Source organism: Psammomys obesus, unplaced genomic scaffold (assembly GCF_907164565.1).
Source record: "Psammomys obesus unplaced genomic scaffold, mPsaObe1.curated_primary_1811, whole genome shotgun sequence".
Classification (NCBI taxonomy): domain Eukaryota; kingdom Metazoa; phylum Chordata; class Mammalia; order Rodentia; family Muridae; genus Psammomys; species Psammomys obesus.
Genome location: NW_026596069.1, coordinates 18,476,326 through 18,492,890, shown reverse-complemented (window position 1 = coordinate 18,492,890; position 16,565 = coordinate 18,476,326). Strand labels below are relative to the sequence as shown.

Genomic DNA, 16,565 nt, shown 5'->3' with positions numbered 1-16,565 from the left:
AGGATCATGCTGGAAAACAATGGGACTGAGTGGTTGTTGACCACAGTTCTGTATTCTTCCTGGCTCCCGCCACCCTGCATTCACGACTGTGTAGCAGATTTTTTTTCTTTCCATCAGAAGACTGACATAAAGAGCTCTGTTCTTGGAGGTAGTTACCAGGATAAGTATCTCAGACACAGGTCTACTTAGGTAGGTAGTCATGGAAAATCAAGGGAGTAGGCTCGGCCAAACAAACACTGGGGTTTTGGGAAAGTAAGTTCTGTAATTTGCTTCCTGTTATTGAAGATAAACTTTCTCCTCCAGATAGACAAACTTGAAAATACAAAGCACAGTATTCTGTATGATTAATATATACAGATATTGAAAATGCATCAGCAAAAATAAAACACTTTAGTTTATTATCGGGTTTAACTATTCTGTTTTTCATCAAGAGGCAGTGTTCTTGAAGTGACTCAATTTCAGGAAATAACTGAGAAAAGTACTTGACAAGAACACAGAATTCCATTTATTTCACTTTTTTAAGTGGACTTCTCCAGTGCTGATTTTATTTGCTTAACTTTGAGAAAGAAGCTTTGACACTCTTCGTCTAAGAATCATGAATAGAAAGTGGGTGTGGGGTGGAGTAAGAGAAGTTGAAAAAAAAAAAAAGCTAGGTAATGTGGTACATAGTTTTGTTAAATCCACTACCTATAGGCTGTCGTTTTGGTCTGTTGACAGTGTCCTTTGCTTTACAGAAGCTTTTCAGTTTCATGAGGTTCCATTGATTGATTGTTGATCTTAGAGCCTGAGCTGTTCAGGCACTTGTCTCATGTGCCAATGAGTTCAAGGCTTTTTCCTACTTTTTCTTCTAACAGATTTAGTATGTCTGATTTTATGTTGAGGTCTCTGATTGACCTGGACTTTAATTTTGTGTAGAGTGATAGATATGGGTCTATTTGTATTTTTCTACATGTGGACATCCAGTTAGACTAGCACCATTTGTTGAATTATGTATTCTGAGTTGGGATCTTCTTGGAGAAGGTAGTATTGGAACAGGTTTAGGACAGATCCATAGTGTTTGAGTCTACATAGCCAAGTGTACTCAGGCTACAACTTCCAGTCTCTAGGGAATAATCTTCCTCTTTCCTCCTATCTTCCACTTTTCTTTTAAATTTATCTTCTTTTTGAAGAAAAATTTCACCAACCAGACAGGCCTGGAACTCCCTGTATCATTCTGTTTGGCTCCAACTGGAGAACCCCCTGTGCCAGATTCTGAATGTGCGGACTGAAGCTGTGTGCCATTAAACCTGGCTCCTACCCCTCTTCTTAATCAATATCAATACTTCTCTCTTCTGGTCTCAGGAGTGGATCTCCTTGTTAATTTGAATGATCTACAGTTTTAAAATATATATTGTTCTCAGTGTCACTGCTGTTTGGCTTCTGCTTTTTCTACTTTAATCATAGTCCTTCCTAATGATAAAATTAGAATTTTTCTAAACAGTCAAGAGTTCTAGTGACAGACTATCATTTATCAGCTCCTTATTAATTTGCTGACTGTTTTTCATTTTTCCTTTCTACCTGGTGAAGCTGCTTATAAACAAAACCTACTATAGGGCATATGCAGCTGTAAAGCTGTGGCCATATTTGCACGTCGATCACAGAAGAGTTAGCAGCCCAGTGGTGTTTGAGCAGAGACCAGGTCATGCTGAAGTTCAGCCACAGGAATCGAGAGCTAATTTGGGGGATGTTAGAAGAAGGAAGCAAAGCTGTGAAAGTCTAGCACTGTGGATGAAAACGAGTATTTTCTCCATTAGTAAGAGGAGACTCACTTTTCTTTTAACGCAGGTAACAGAGATAGAATTGCCTACGGCATCCTTCCTTCTTCTCAGGCTTCCAGCTTTCGGGCACCCTGTGCTAACATAGCACAGGCTTCCAGCTTTCTGGCATCCCTGTTACTGAGCACCAGTAAAGAGAGACCTTCACGGTGCCACAGTGTACAATGTGTGCATTTTCTGCTGCAAATCTGTTTCTCCACTATCTTAAAGATGTAAAAAAAATGTTCACTCTTTATGCTGCTCTCAGCTGGTGTTCATCCTGAAAATGGAAGTCCTCTGTTTGACTTGTCAAAAGTCGACAAAGGACTCAAGAATGCCTTAGATTGCTTTCCTACATAGCAGGGGCCAGCCTGCTGTCTGAATTTGGGCTGCAACATGGTTAAATCTGCTTGCTTTCAATTATTCAAACCCACTTACGCTTTTCATGCCAAGTTAGATAGGTTTGTATTTCCGTCTTTTGTCCAATCCTAAAATGAGATTCTTTGCATAAGTTATACCATCCCTAGGCTTCTGTGACAAAGAGTACCTTCTAGGGCCCTATAAGAAATTCCTATGCCTTCAAAGCCAGGAATTTCTCCCTGTTACTGACACGGCAAAACTCTTGCCTTTTACTTCTTGACATCCAGTGGCTTCGACCTGATGTTCTTGCCTCAAAATGCACTATGTAGTAAATTTCCTTTTAGCAAGAACAATATGACTTAGAGCAGGTCCCTTGATAAAACAGTAATTTCATGGGTCACAATTTGTTAACTGATAAAACATAAAAAAAAAAATCAGAAATTGATTAGGCAATTTCAACCCCAGCAGGCTGCTTCTGTCTCTGCTGCTGTTCTCTGTGTTTATAGCACTAGCTGCTATGTGTGCTAGTTCATGTGCTTATTTATTTATTTTTACCCTGAAGGGCTAGTTCTGATTGCAGTGATTGAAAGACTTGGTTGTCAGGCTAAGCTGAGAAATAGCGAAGACCACATCTGGCTGGTCATGTGGCAAATACCCAACATTACCCACCAGCCCTGCCTGTGGCCACGTCAGTTGAGCTATCCAGAAACATTTTTTTTTTTTCCTTCTCATTGACTTCTTAAAAAAATTCCTATGAACCTGGGATTGAGAGCCAGCAGGTTTGGAAGGATGCCAGCATCATGTTGAGTGAGAAGAAAAGGCTGAGAGTTGGAAGTATATTGACCCAATTCATTGTACAATGTGCAATAAAGGTGCCAGCATAAATGTCTGAGGTGTTGCTCTGTGAAAGCTTTTTAGAACAAGAGATATAGGACAATGAGATACAAATGAAGCTGGGCTTAGGTTCTGAAAAAGGAAACCTCTTTTAGCTAATTTGGAAGAATATACTTTGTGGTAGAATCCCCCTCTATTTTTTTTTTCCTGACTGCTGAGCAGAAAAAAAAATAGCAGTATTCTGTGTTAATTTTTTTTTTTTTTTTTTGGTTCCTTTGATTGCTAATGCCTATATGAAATAGTGGGATTTCCAGCTGTTGGCTTAGAATGAAACAACTTAAGTTAAAAAAAATTAATTGATTCATTCTTTCTTTGTGTACATAAAAATTAAGTGAAAGGTCTTGGAATGTGTTCTTACTGATGCAAAATATGCTCAAATTCCTTGAAATAATCCCACTAGAAGACTTAAGATGCTTTGACTCTCCTTTGTAGACATATGAACTTTGTAAGTAAAAATATTTTGTAGCAGTTACTTTTTGTTGCTGTGATAAAATATCATGGATAAAGGCAGGTTATAGAAAAACAAACAATTATTTTTGGTTCACAGTTCCAGAGGGAAAGCCTTGGGCACAAATGGTGGGTGAGAGTAGAGGGGTACTGCAGAGTGATATTCCTGACCTCAAATATTCTCCTTGGACACATACTTGGAAGCATTAATATAGGGGGAGAAAAGGAAACTTCTCTTACGCCCAAATATTATTGGGAAAGATCTTTATAGGTGCTACTACCACAGAGGCAACCTGCTTGGGACCCAACAGGTCCAACATAACTAGCTGTCCAACCAAATTAAGGACAGCTTTACGCTAGTCCAGCAGGATATGGTTACCCTGCAGAAAGCCATGTTCTTACAAAATCATAGTGGGCTAGACTTAATCAGGCCTGGAAAGAACGACAAATGACAAATTCGTTTTCCTGGGAGAAGAATGTTATTTCTATGTGAACCAATCAGGGATCCCGAGAGAAAAAAAAATGCTAAGCCCTGGTCAGAACAAATCAAAGCTAGAGACAAGACCAAAAAATCTTACTGAGTTGAAACTTGGTTCCCCTCAAAGCCATGGCTGCCCCTCTTTCCCTCCTTCCCAGGACCTTTGGTTATGATTCTCCTGACTCTATTGTTTGGTCCATGCCTTGGATATATTCTAACTCATGTCACCAGAAATAGGACAGAAGCAGTTGGACTTCAGATCCTCTGTCATTATCAGAGGATTCCTTTAGAAAAGTCATATGGGGATCAAGACAAAGAAGAGGAGGGAGAAATCTAAATTGACAAATGTTAAAAACAATGGAAATTCACTAGTGCTGGCCTACCTCATCTTAGGTAATAGAAATTTAACTGTGCTCAGCCATTGCCATTTGCTGTACATGCATTTGTACTTGTACTTTCTGGTTTCTCTTCCACTTATAAAAGGCTGATGGACTTGAGGTGAAATAAATTGTTTCACCCCAACTAAAAATGGCTCAGTGACTCAGTTTTCCAGAAATTCCCACAACAGCTGCACAACAAGCAGTTAATATATTTTACTCATCTGTGTCTTGAATGGCATGTTTGAGGTAGGAAGGCATGAAAGGCAGATCATAGTTAAAAATAATTAGTTTGATTTTTGGCCATTTTGTGGCTTGACTAGTTAGAACTAGCTTTGTGACTTCATGCAAACAAATAAACTACTTGCAGATTGTTCACTTAAAAATTGGATGGAGATTGATCAGGCTATTGAAGCAGATGCTGAGACTCACACCCAAATGTTGAGCAGAGTGCAGGGAATCTTATGAAAGAAGAGGTAGTTAGAAAGACCTAGAAGGGACAGGATTTCCACAAGGAGACCAACAGAGACAAAAAATCTGGGCCCAGGGGTCTTTGCAGAGAATGATACTCTAACCAAGGACCATGCATGGAGAGGACTTAGAACCCCTGCTCAGATGTAGCCCATAGTAGCTCAGTCCCCAAGATGGTTCCCTAGTAAGGGGAACAGGGACTGTCTCTGACATGAACTCAGTGGCTGGTTCTTTGATCACCTCCCTATTGGTGGGAGGGCTGGGGTACAGCCTTGCTAAGCTACAGAGAAAAACAAAGCAGCCAGTCCTGATTAGACCTGATAGGCTAGGGTCAGATAGAAGGGGAGGAGGGCCTCCCCTATCAGTGGATGAGGGGAGGGTCATAGGGGGAGAAGAGGGAGGGCAGGACTGGGAAGAGATGAGGGAGAGGGTTACAGCCTGAATACAAAGTGAATAAATTGTAATGATAAAAATGATTGCAGTAAAAAATTGGATGGAGGAGCCAGAAAAGTGGTTCAGTGATTAAGAGAAGTTACTGCTTTTTGAGAGGATCTAGCTTCTAATCAGGAGTCTCACAACTGCCTGTAACTCTTTTCTGTTCTCCTTGGGTAACTACATACAGAAGGTCATACATGCACACACATACACACATGTGTATGAGTGCATGCATACACATGTATACAAAAATATCTGAAAAAAACAAGGGCTATAAACACTTACAGATAGCCTTCAGTGTAGCCTTGCCAACAAGATGAAGTTTGGAGAAATATCTGTAGTCTGTATAATTCTGTAGACCTTTATATGGTTTAATCATCTAGCAGGTAGCCATTCAGCCCCCTGTATAAATTCAGTTGCCTGAAAGGTATTGGAAAACCTGTAAGAGAGGATGCAGAGAAAGCTTCCCGATATTCTCCCAAGGCTGTCTTAGGTAGCATTACCTAGATTTGATTTTCTACTTTTCCATCGTTAGCCTAGTTTTCAGGAATCCTTTTCTCCAGTCAAAGACTCACATTATCAAAGCTCCGAGGACAAATTTCCAAAATCAGAATGTCAATTCATCACTTACAGCATGAAGAAACAACTGCTGTGTCAGCTGACTATGAATGCAGCTATGTTTTTCTGTTCTCTCCTTTTCCTCACAGAAAAGAGAAATACACAGGGACCCAAGCTACTGTCAGCAGGTATTTCAGATTCACAAAGGAGTGGGGGCTGCAACATCAGAAATGGATCAGCTCTGGCTGCGTCTTCCTGGGTGTGTTCATGAGTGTACTCACAAAGGTTACCTCAGTCAGTCCATTTTTCTGATATGGACAATAGGTGTGTGCCTCTGAAGGACACTGAGGAAGTGAGCTAATGGAAAGCAAAAGACACCCCTCTCTTCTCCAGCCTGACATTTTAAGAGAAAGGATCTCACTAAAGAGCCAAACGCAGAGTGTTCTTGTTCTAGCCCTCTCAGGGAAATCACTTAGAGAAGGCTTCAGCAGGGGTCATGGAGATGCTAGAAGCGGGAGTGGAGGACACAACAGTGCTTGATATTCAGAAGTTCTGCCAGTGGCCTGTCCAGGAGCCTGGGGGCCATCAGAGAGCTTTGCATACATATTTGTTTCCTAAAGCAGACTACTTTACAGCTTCCAAGGGGAAGAAACTCCTTAGACTCTGCCATGCTGAACTGTCAATGCACTGATTATCAAGAGCTGTGGTCTTGAGATTGTTGGTGAAAAATATTTCTGATTCAGGCTCGTGTGGCAAGAGAGAGATGGTCTTTAGACACAGAGAATATGAATACTGTTTTATGCTGCCTTGAGAGCAGGATTTATTCTAATCCTAAATACTTCTTGTAGTAAAGAGAACTCTTAAAGAACATGAAAGATAGACAGGGACTTTCCCACAGAAAGTGAGGGAGCTACTGTTTAGCCAACCATATATGTACAAAGAGGCTCAAAGAGGATCAGATTTGATTGGATTTTTTTTTCAAACTAAAAGATTGTGTTCGTGTCTATTTTATGATGCTTTCCAATCTCTGAGACTATCTTGCTTCTTAATTTGTAGGAGAAAATTTCCCATTGAATATGAACTCATGTCTAGGAAGTATATGCAAGCAGGTCTGCCACCAGCAATTATGATGCCATTGATAAAGGTGTAGTGCAGATGAGGGTGTGTAGACCAGGACACCTCAGTGCTATAGAAAGAACTAGAGGCAAATAAGAAATACTGAGAGTGAGAGAAATCTTTTTTTTTTGGGGGGGGGGGAGGGGGAAGTACATACCCACTGGTTATTCAATAACAAACAGTCAGCTCTGAAAACATATATACAAGAAACATACAAATTGAACACACACACAAAACACAAACACACACTTACACATATAAATCTCTAAGTAATACACACATACATACACACACAGGAGCCTAACACAGAGGAAGAATAAAAGGGGAAAGAAAGTAATGTAGTTATGTATGTCATAATATAAAAAATAACTCAAAATGTCATTTAAAAAATTAAAAGCAGGGTAAAGAGGAGTGGTTCTAATTCCAGAATTTACTAAGAAGAGGGAATGATAACATAGGAAAAAAAAAAGCCCTAAACCTACTGGAAGCAAGGGGTAGATACTGAAATATGAACATGTACTGAAGGGATCTATACCTCTCTCTCTAATATATGTGTTAATGTGGGTTTGCATATGTGGGACCATATATCTTTACATGTGGAGGCCATATGCCAATAGAAATATCTCTTACCAATTTTTCTTTTTCTTTTATTTTTATGAGACCAGATCTCAAAGCTGGATTGGCTGTCCAGCATACTCCAGAGGCCTATCTATTTCCTTTTCCTTATTACCAGGGTTACAGGTAAGTGCTATCATACTTGGCTTTTTAAGAAAGGTAGGAACTGAGAATCTGAGCTCAGGTCTTCATGACTGAGGGACAAGGACTTTACCAACTGTACCATTTGTCCAGTTTCCGTTTGACTTTTATTAAAGAATAGATGGAATCTTGTATTGCAAAGAAGATGAAGTGACTTACCTAGGGAAAATAACTTGACATAAAAAATACTATGGGTTTGAGATACTGCAAATGGTTTGGAATTGTCTATTGGAGTGAAAAAAATCATCACCAATAGATACTAAATGTGCTGTCTCCTCTGGAAACAATTTCTTTACCCCATCCCACCCCAGCCTGGGGATCCATCCATAGTCTCTTAGTTAAGCAACAAGCTTAACGAATGGGGGCAGAAGTGAGAAGGTTAGCCTGAGTTATGGAGGTTATTATTGATCAAGAAACTGTAACATGAATTGAGCTGCTGGAAGACGGTTCTGTAAATAACTGTTTTCTTTCTTTTTTTTTTTTTTTTTTTTTTTCAGGAAAGCCTTGGATATCTTAGACAATCAAACTTAAGTATATTCAATGGATAATTTACCTACTTTTGAGGCTGTAGTGAGGAAATGATTCACAATAATTATTTTATATATGTTGCTTTATCTTTCTAAGACAGTACTCTACCAAGATATACAAAATTAGAAGATAATGAAGACTAAAAAAACAATCAAGTTTGAAGGGGCTAGGATGATTGTGGGATACATTTTTTTTTCTGTTTTGATGGTATGTTTAGGTTTTATTAATATTATACTCTTAATATTTCAACCTATGTATTTTTAGTAAACCAAGAGCACATGTAAACATTTGAGAAGTGAGGCTTTAGGGGACACCTCAGTTGGTAAAGCTCTAGTTATAGAAGCATATATCCTTTCACACTCATGTTAAAGTCAGGCATGGACTTGCCTCCATTGCTGGTGAGAATGTAAACTTGTTCAACCACTTTGGAAATCAATCTGGTGCTTTCTCAGACAATCAGGAATAGACAATCAAGATCCACCTATACCACTCCTAGGCCTATATCCAAAATATGCCCAAGTACACAACAAGGACATTTGCTCAACCATATTTTTAGCAGCTTCATTTGTAATAGTCAGAAGCCAGAAACAGCCCAGATGCCCCTCAGTGGAGGAATGGATACAGAAATTATGGTACATCTACACATTGGAATATTACTCAGCAATAAAAAACAAGGAAATCATAAAATTTGCAGGCAAATGGTGGGAACTAGAAAAGATCATCCTGAGTGTAGCAGAAAGACACACATGGTATATACTCATAAATGGATATTACATATTTAATATAAGATAAACATACTAAAATCCGTACTTCTAAAGAAGCTAATCAAGAAGGAGGACCCTGGGTAAGATGATCAATCCTTATTCAGAAAGGCAAATGGGATGGACATTGGAAGAGGGAAAAAAAAAAGGAACAGGACAGGAGTCTATCACAGAGGGCCTCTGAAAGATTCTATGCAGCAAAGTATCAAAGCAGATGCTGAGACTCATAGCCAAAATTTTGCAGAGTTCAGGCAATCTTATGAAAGAAGAGGAAGATAGGAAGACCTGGAGGGGACAGGAGCTCCACAGTGGAGAGCAACAGATACAAAAATCTGGGCAAAAAGTTCTTTTCTGAGACTGATACTTCAACTAAGAACCATGCATGGAGAAAACCTAGAACCCCTGCTCAGATGTAGCCCTTGGCAGCTCAGTCATCAAGTGGATACCCTAGTAAGGGGAACTGGGGCTGTCTCTGACAGTGGCTGGCTCTTTGATCACCTCATCCTGAGAAGGGAACAACCTTACCAGGCCACAGAGGAAGACAATGCAGCTGGTCCTGAATGAGATCTGATAGGCTAAGGTCAGAGGGAAGGGGAGAAGGACCTCCCTTATCAGTGGACTGGGGGAGGGGCATAGGAGGAGATAAAGGAGGGATGATGAGATTGAGAGGGGATGACAGGGGGGCTATAGCTGAGATACAAAGTGAATAAACTCTATCAAAAAATAAGTTAATTAAAAAAAATAAAAAGTCAGGCATGGAGGCTGTACTTGTAATTTCAGTGCTGGGAAGGCTGAAAGGGGGGAATAGCAGGTGTTCAATGGCCATTCTAGACAAACTTTTCAATAAAAAGGTGAAGAGTGACTGAGGAAGGCATTCAACATTAGCTATGGCTTCCATAATCACAAGAAATTGACAAGGAAACAAAAAGATATTTCAGAAGTTAGTGTAGACTGAATAGTCCATTTAGAGATTGTCAGGGAGAGATGTGATTCCAAAGCATCTGAAGAGAAGACAGGGGTACAGTGTTTGAATGGGACTTTTGGCTCCTCTATGTGCTCTTAGATGATCAGTTATTTTTAAATTTTATGTTTAAAGGCTAGCAGGAACATCACCAGGAGAAAGATAAAAGTGTGACATATATCTGTGATTTACTCAATCTTTAGAAGGTGCAGGCAGAGCTAAGAAATGCTTTGGCAAAATTCTAAAATAAATTTTTAAAAGAGCAAAGGTGTATGTAAGGTTTATTTAGAACATGAATAGGGTTCCAGCTTAGGATCAACCTGAAGCTAATAGTTTTGATGCTGATAATTATATAAGCAAGAACTTGCTGCCTAATTTTTATTCTGTCAAGTAGGCCAAGAAGATCACAAAGGCTGTGCTCACTGATTTTCCATTGCTGAGACCAAAGATATTTGACAGAAACAACTTGAGGCAGAAAAGGTTTGTTTTTGGCTCAGGAAATCAGAGAAATTTCAGCCTATCATGGTGAGGAAGATATGGTGAAGTTCATGGTGAAAGAGGCATCTTACATCTTTTCAGACTTGGAAGTAGAGATGGTCAGAACCAAGAACCAGGCTCTCATGTTCACAAGGTCAACCCTTGTGACCTAATACGACAGCTGAGTCCCATCTTGTGAAGAGTCCATGGAGTCAAGAATAGTTCTGTATTAGGGGGACTGGATATGAAAAATGTGACCTTGGAGAGGGCATTTCATATTCAACAAGAATCAATGATTTTATATTTCTGTATGCAAATAAACACCTGCAGGAAACATTTGATCCAAACTTACATTCTCTGTGACTCACTTTTCTTCTACTTGTACTGGCATTCAGTGAGGTAATGAAATAGGTACCCCAGACAGACTTCATGTAGCACTGTAACAGATGCTGAAAATAAGGATCCTTGCACGAAGATTGTCAGGTAGGTTACATTCAGCTAACTCAGACATCGTCTGATGGCTATAAACAGGAGAGTCAAAGATAAAGAGAATAATCATTCTCAAACTTTCTTGGCCAAACCTACCTCCAGCTGACTATGAAGGAAGAGAATAGTCATAGAGTCACATGCACATATGTAGAATTTTGTAATTTCTTTTTATCATATAATTCATTTTATGAGAATATTCTTGCTTATTTAAAGCTAATTCAAGTAAAATAATGTTTGTATTGTGGTAGTCTATGCTCCTTTGTGTTTCTGTAGGTCTAATTATTTTTACAGTATTTTGTTCAGGGTTTTCAAGAGTTATATGAATTTGGAAGTACAAGAACAAAAAAGTTCCATGAACGTGTTTGTCTCAGGATTTAAATATCTTACTGAAAGTATTTTCCATAGATTTCCAAAAATTTTTTGGGTAAAATAATTTCTGTGACCAGTGTGGAATGTAACTCACTTGGGGAATATAAGTAAAAGCACAAAAATGGTTATTGAACTGTTATTTTAATATAATACAAAAATAAAAGACTCGAATATACAAAAATTTGATTTAATTACTTAATTATATGTTTTGTAAAAAGGAAAATGAAAGATAAAATGCTTTCTATTCTCTAAGTAGCAAAGAATAGAACTTGTTTTATGAGTTAAGCAGAGTGTTTGTATGAACCATCATCTCTTTTTTTTTATAAAAGGGAGTCTTAATCACACACAGGAATGGGTGCTCTTATTTGCCTTGATTTTCACATGCTAATGTGTCACATCATCTGGGCAGATGTGATCTGTTACAGGTGAAGTTCCAAGGGCCTTTTTGGTCTGGAGAGTTCTGAGAAAAACAATTGTAAGACAGTTTGCGATGCACTGCTAGGTATATACCCAAAGTTTGCTCAAGTACACAAAAGGGATATTTGCTCAACCATGTTTATAGCAGCTTTATTTGTAATAGCCAGAACCTGGAAACAACCCAGATGTCCATCAACGGAGGAATGGGTACAGAAATTGTGGTATTTTTACACAATGGAATACTACTCAGCAATCAAAAAGGAGGAAATCATGAAATTTGCAGGCAAATGGTGGGATCTAGAAAAGATCATCCTGAGTGAAATATCCCAGAAGGAGAAAGACAAACACGGTATATACTCACTTATATAGACCTATAAGATATAATAAATATAATGAAATCTATACACCTAAAAAAGACAATCAAGAGAGCGGACATGGGGTAAGATTATCAATCCTCGTTTTGAAAGACAGATGGGATGCGCATTGAACATTGACAGGAGTCTACTGAGCGCATTGGAAAGACTCTAACTAGCAGTGTTTTCAAAGCAAAGACTCAAGACCAAACCTTTGGCAGAGTACAGGGAATCATAAGAAAGAAGGGGAGTTAGTCTGATGAGGAGGGGATAGGAGCTCCACAAGGACCAAAGATATCTGGGCACAGGGTCTTTTCTGAGACTGACATGCAACCAAGGACCATGTATGAATGTAACCTAGAACCTCTGCTCAGATGTAGCCTGTGGTAGCTCAGTAACCAATGGGTTTCCCATAGTGAGGGGAACAAGGACTATTTCTAACAGGAACTCAATGACTGGCTCTTTGGCCTCCCCACCTCCCAAGGGAGGAGCAGTCCTGTTAGGCCACAGAGGAGAGCTTTGCAGCCAGTCCTGAAGATACCTGATAAAACAGGATCTGATGTTCTACTAAAACCTCTCTAAAGAATTAGGCACTATGAAAACCTGGGAAACAAAGTGGCACACACCCCAATATATTCTTGTTTACAAGCACATAGCTTCAAATTTGTTGAATAAATTATGTCCTATGCAGAGTGGGGGCACAAGTTTTCATCTAACTTCTCGTTTTTTGTTTGTTTGTTTGTTTGTTTTTGTTTCTTTATAACATCTTAGCTAAAGAACTTTTTTGGGAACAGTTTGAGAATGAACTCATTTGGTTAAACCAAACTGATTTTCTTCGTCATCATTTCAGCTACCAGAATGAGGTGTTGAAAGGTGCCACCTCTTCTTTACTGGGTTCTCTTCTACTTTGGCTGTGCAAAGTGTGAAGGCAGCCTGAATTAAAATATTCCTGACAGTTCCAGGCAGTATTGACAACAATGATATATGAAGTTACTTAATGTGTTTTCCATCCTTTTCTCCTATTGGTGTTACCCTTTCAGAATATGAAAAAAATTCTTTCTCTGACTTTCAGAAAATCCTTTGTTATTTGTTAGGTATTGATCATCCTTCCTGGCTCTTAAACTAAATATTTCAATAATGCCAAGGATTGTAGAACATGCATTTGCAGAAAGCACATTTGATAATGTCACTTATATTTATGGAAAATGTGTGTGTGTGTTTCAATGGAATTTGTTATCTTCCATACAGCATTGATAATAATAACAGAATACAAATATTTTGTCAGAGATAAGACACTTTAAAATAAAGTTTGACAGATGAATATATATATTTAAAATGGATTTTTGAGGTGGTTTCATTAAGGCAGTTTAAGCTTCATTCAAAATTAATTTCTAAAGTAATTAGGAATGCCCTTTAAAAATGATAAACAAAGTCTGCACATTTCCACATGATTCTTCGCCTTCTAAAGAGGTGATAGAAGTACATCATTGTCTTTTATTTTTGTACTATCTCATAACCATAAGTTTTACATACAAATCCCACAAGTATATGCCAGTAACCGATGACATTTATTAAAAATCTATATTCTGTTTTGGGTTGCGTCTTTCTGATGGAAGGCAAGAAAATAGATTTAGATTCAAATCCCTCAAGATTATTTCACTTAGAGTTTTCAAGATTCAGACCTGGAATAGTCCCATCTTTTAATATTTGTTCATTTTATTTTACTTTTAGTTTAGTTTTTTTTTTTTTTTTTGTGACTGGTGATTTTTTTCTTATCCAAATTAATTTTCTTTCTTTTTTTAAAATTTTATTTAAAGTTAAAGTATAACTCATTACTTCATTTCTTTCCTCTCTCTTTTTTCTCCAACCCCTCCCATCTTTCCCCTCTCTTTCTCTGAAATTCAGTCTCTTTTTTTTTTAATTATTTTTGTTTTACACACACACAGACTCTCTCTCTCTCTCTGAGAGTTCCCTCTTTCAATTTAGCATTTCCATTGTTATTGTCATTATTCAGGTTTGGTTACAGCAACCTATTGTTTTAGTACTTGTTTATTGTTTACTTGGTAGATATATCTACTTCAGGTAACAGAAATCTAGTGAGTCAGAATAATAACAACATATGGCTCCCTTGCAAAAGGATGAAATTAACATTGTCTTTAGATAGTTGTAAATGCCTGTGTTTCTTGTCCTCCATGGGCAGCTTAATTCCCTTTCCAGCAAGACTACTTTGAATGGATTCCTCAATCCAGAGCTCTCCAGCAGATAGGCTGAGGCTCTTTCATTACCAGGCTTTTTCCTATTCAATGCAGCTGCTGGTGCACTGTGGCTGTATCAACGTTTTGTTCATGTTGCTATTCAGTCCAATTTTCTGTAATTTCCCTCAAGCCTTGAACTCAGGGACACCTCCAAATTCACTTCCTGAAGGAACAGGGCATCTGGACTGAAATATTTGTGTCTGGAGTGATCTTAGGAGTTGAGACCTAATGTAGAATTCAGAAATGGATCATTGCAGGTATTCAGTTAAAGTGAGGTGGAATGAAGAGCTTGTTAACTTAGTGGGAAGTACATGACAGAAAACACAATCATAATAAACTGGAACAAAAAACTATTAAAGGAAATGCATCATAAATGGTGTATCTTAAAATATTAAAACCAAAAAAGTGAAGCAGAAAATGAGGAAACAAATGCCATATGGTACATAGAAAACAAAGAGCACAATGAAACAAATAAACGATTTCTTCTCAGTAATTGCTTTAAATGTGAATAGAATAATCTTTTCAATCAAAAGGCAGAGTTTGACAGAAGTGATAAAGCACCTTACATCTATTTTGTACAGACTTGAAACTGATTTTATAAACTAAGGCAGAAGTGGATTGAAAGTGAAAGAATTGAAAAGTTGTTACCTGCAAATAATAATAAAAGAAGAACATCTTTGCTGACATAGTTTTTTAATTATTTTTATTTTTATTAATTACAGTTTATTCACTTTGTATTCCACGTGTACCTCCCTCTCCTGTCCCCTCCCAATCATACCATCCCTCTTCCCCACCTGTGTCCCTCTCACAGTCTACTGAGACGGGAGGTCCTCCTCCCCTTCCCTCTGATCCAGATCTATCAGGTCTCATTAGGAGTGGCTGCATTGTCTTTTTCTTTGGCCTGGTAAGGCTGCTCCCCCCTCACAGATGGCCTCTCAAGAAAAGCTTTACTCTTTCTTGATTTTTCTCTTCTTGTGGTAGAGCAGTGGTTCTCAATAACTGGGTTGCAACCTGGTAGGCAATAAAATGCCCTTTTTCCGTTCTGTTGCTCTCCTTGTGGACCTCCTGTCCTCTCCAGGTCTTGTTGTCTCCCACTTCCTTCATAGGATTCTCTGCACTCTGCTCAAAGTTTGGCTGACATAGTTTTTAAAGAGTCAGTTTAACAATAACAGTTGGAGAATTCCATACCCTACTTATAACAGTTGGGCAGAAGAAAAGTATAGAATAAAACATTTGATTAACATGAGAGAAGAGTGCACATAAAATATACATATGACACACTTGTATTAGCAGCTTTCCACCCAGCCTTCTTCAGGCATATAGGACATTTTCTAGAACAGACAGAATGTTAAGTTCCTGACTGTGACTCAGTGAATTTTACAAGAGCAGACTCTTCACAAATACCTTCCTAACCACATTGTGATGAATGTAAAAATAACACAAATATTAATGGAAGATAATAAACAAACAAACAAAACTTGTGGTCATTGAATAAAATACCTGAACCATCAAAAAATAAAAAAAAAAAAATCGCCACATGAGAAAATGGATAGGTGAGTCACGCGAAATACACCACACAACATATGAGACGCTCTGAAAACAGGGTTAAAGGGAAGATGTAAAGGTATAAAAAAGCAACAAACCTGTCCCCACGTGCATTGCAGCTGCAGCTGCTGTGACACGGTGTCTCAGTCGGTGGCAGAGAGGAGAACTGCAAGTTTGAGGCCACTCTGGACTATACAGGGAAATCTTGTATAAATGAGTAATCAAAAGGTCTTGGATTGATAATCTATTCTTAAATAGGAGTGAGAAAAAAAAAAAAAACAACAACAACTAAATCCAAGGTCAGAAGGAAGGAAATGATAACTATTTTAGTAATGATAAATTATATAAAAGTAGAAAATGATGGAAAAAAATGAAACCCAAAGATGGTTTTCTAAAAGATTAAAAAAAAAAAAAAGGAGGATGAAACATAAGAAAAGATAATCTGATGAAAGTACATTATATACATGTATGGAAATATTTAAAAATTATGATACCAAACTCTACTTGCCCAAGTCAGCCAGACTCAGCAACTTGTCATCAATAAGCTGGTTAAAAGAGCTACATTAATAGCAAAAACAAGGAAAGATGACGTTCCCTTAGGCTGCTCTTGGAAAAGGAGCAAATAAATCTAATGACCCCCTAAGTTCATCTCTGAAATCTTACTGGGAGTAAGGTTTAAGTAGAAGGTAAGAGATAGGCAAAATAAACAGCCCGTGTCCAGCTTT

General features: G+C 38.2%; 1 pseudogene; it reads left to right on the top strand.

The window, feature by feature from the left end:
- Positions 1 to 15,937: 15,937 nt before the first annotated feature.
- Positions 15,938 to 16,025, top strand: LOC129690263 (small nucleolar RNA SNORA17; annotated as a pseudogene).
- Positions 16,026 to 16,565: the final 540 nt, after the last annotated feature.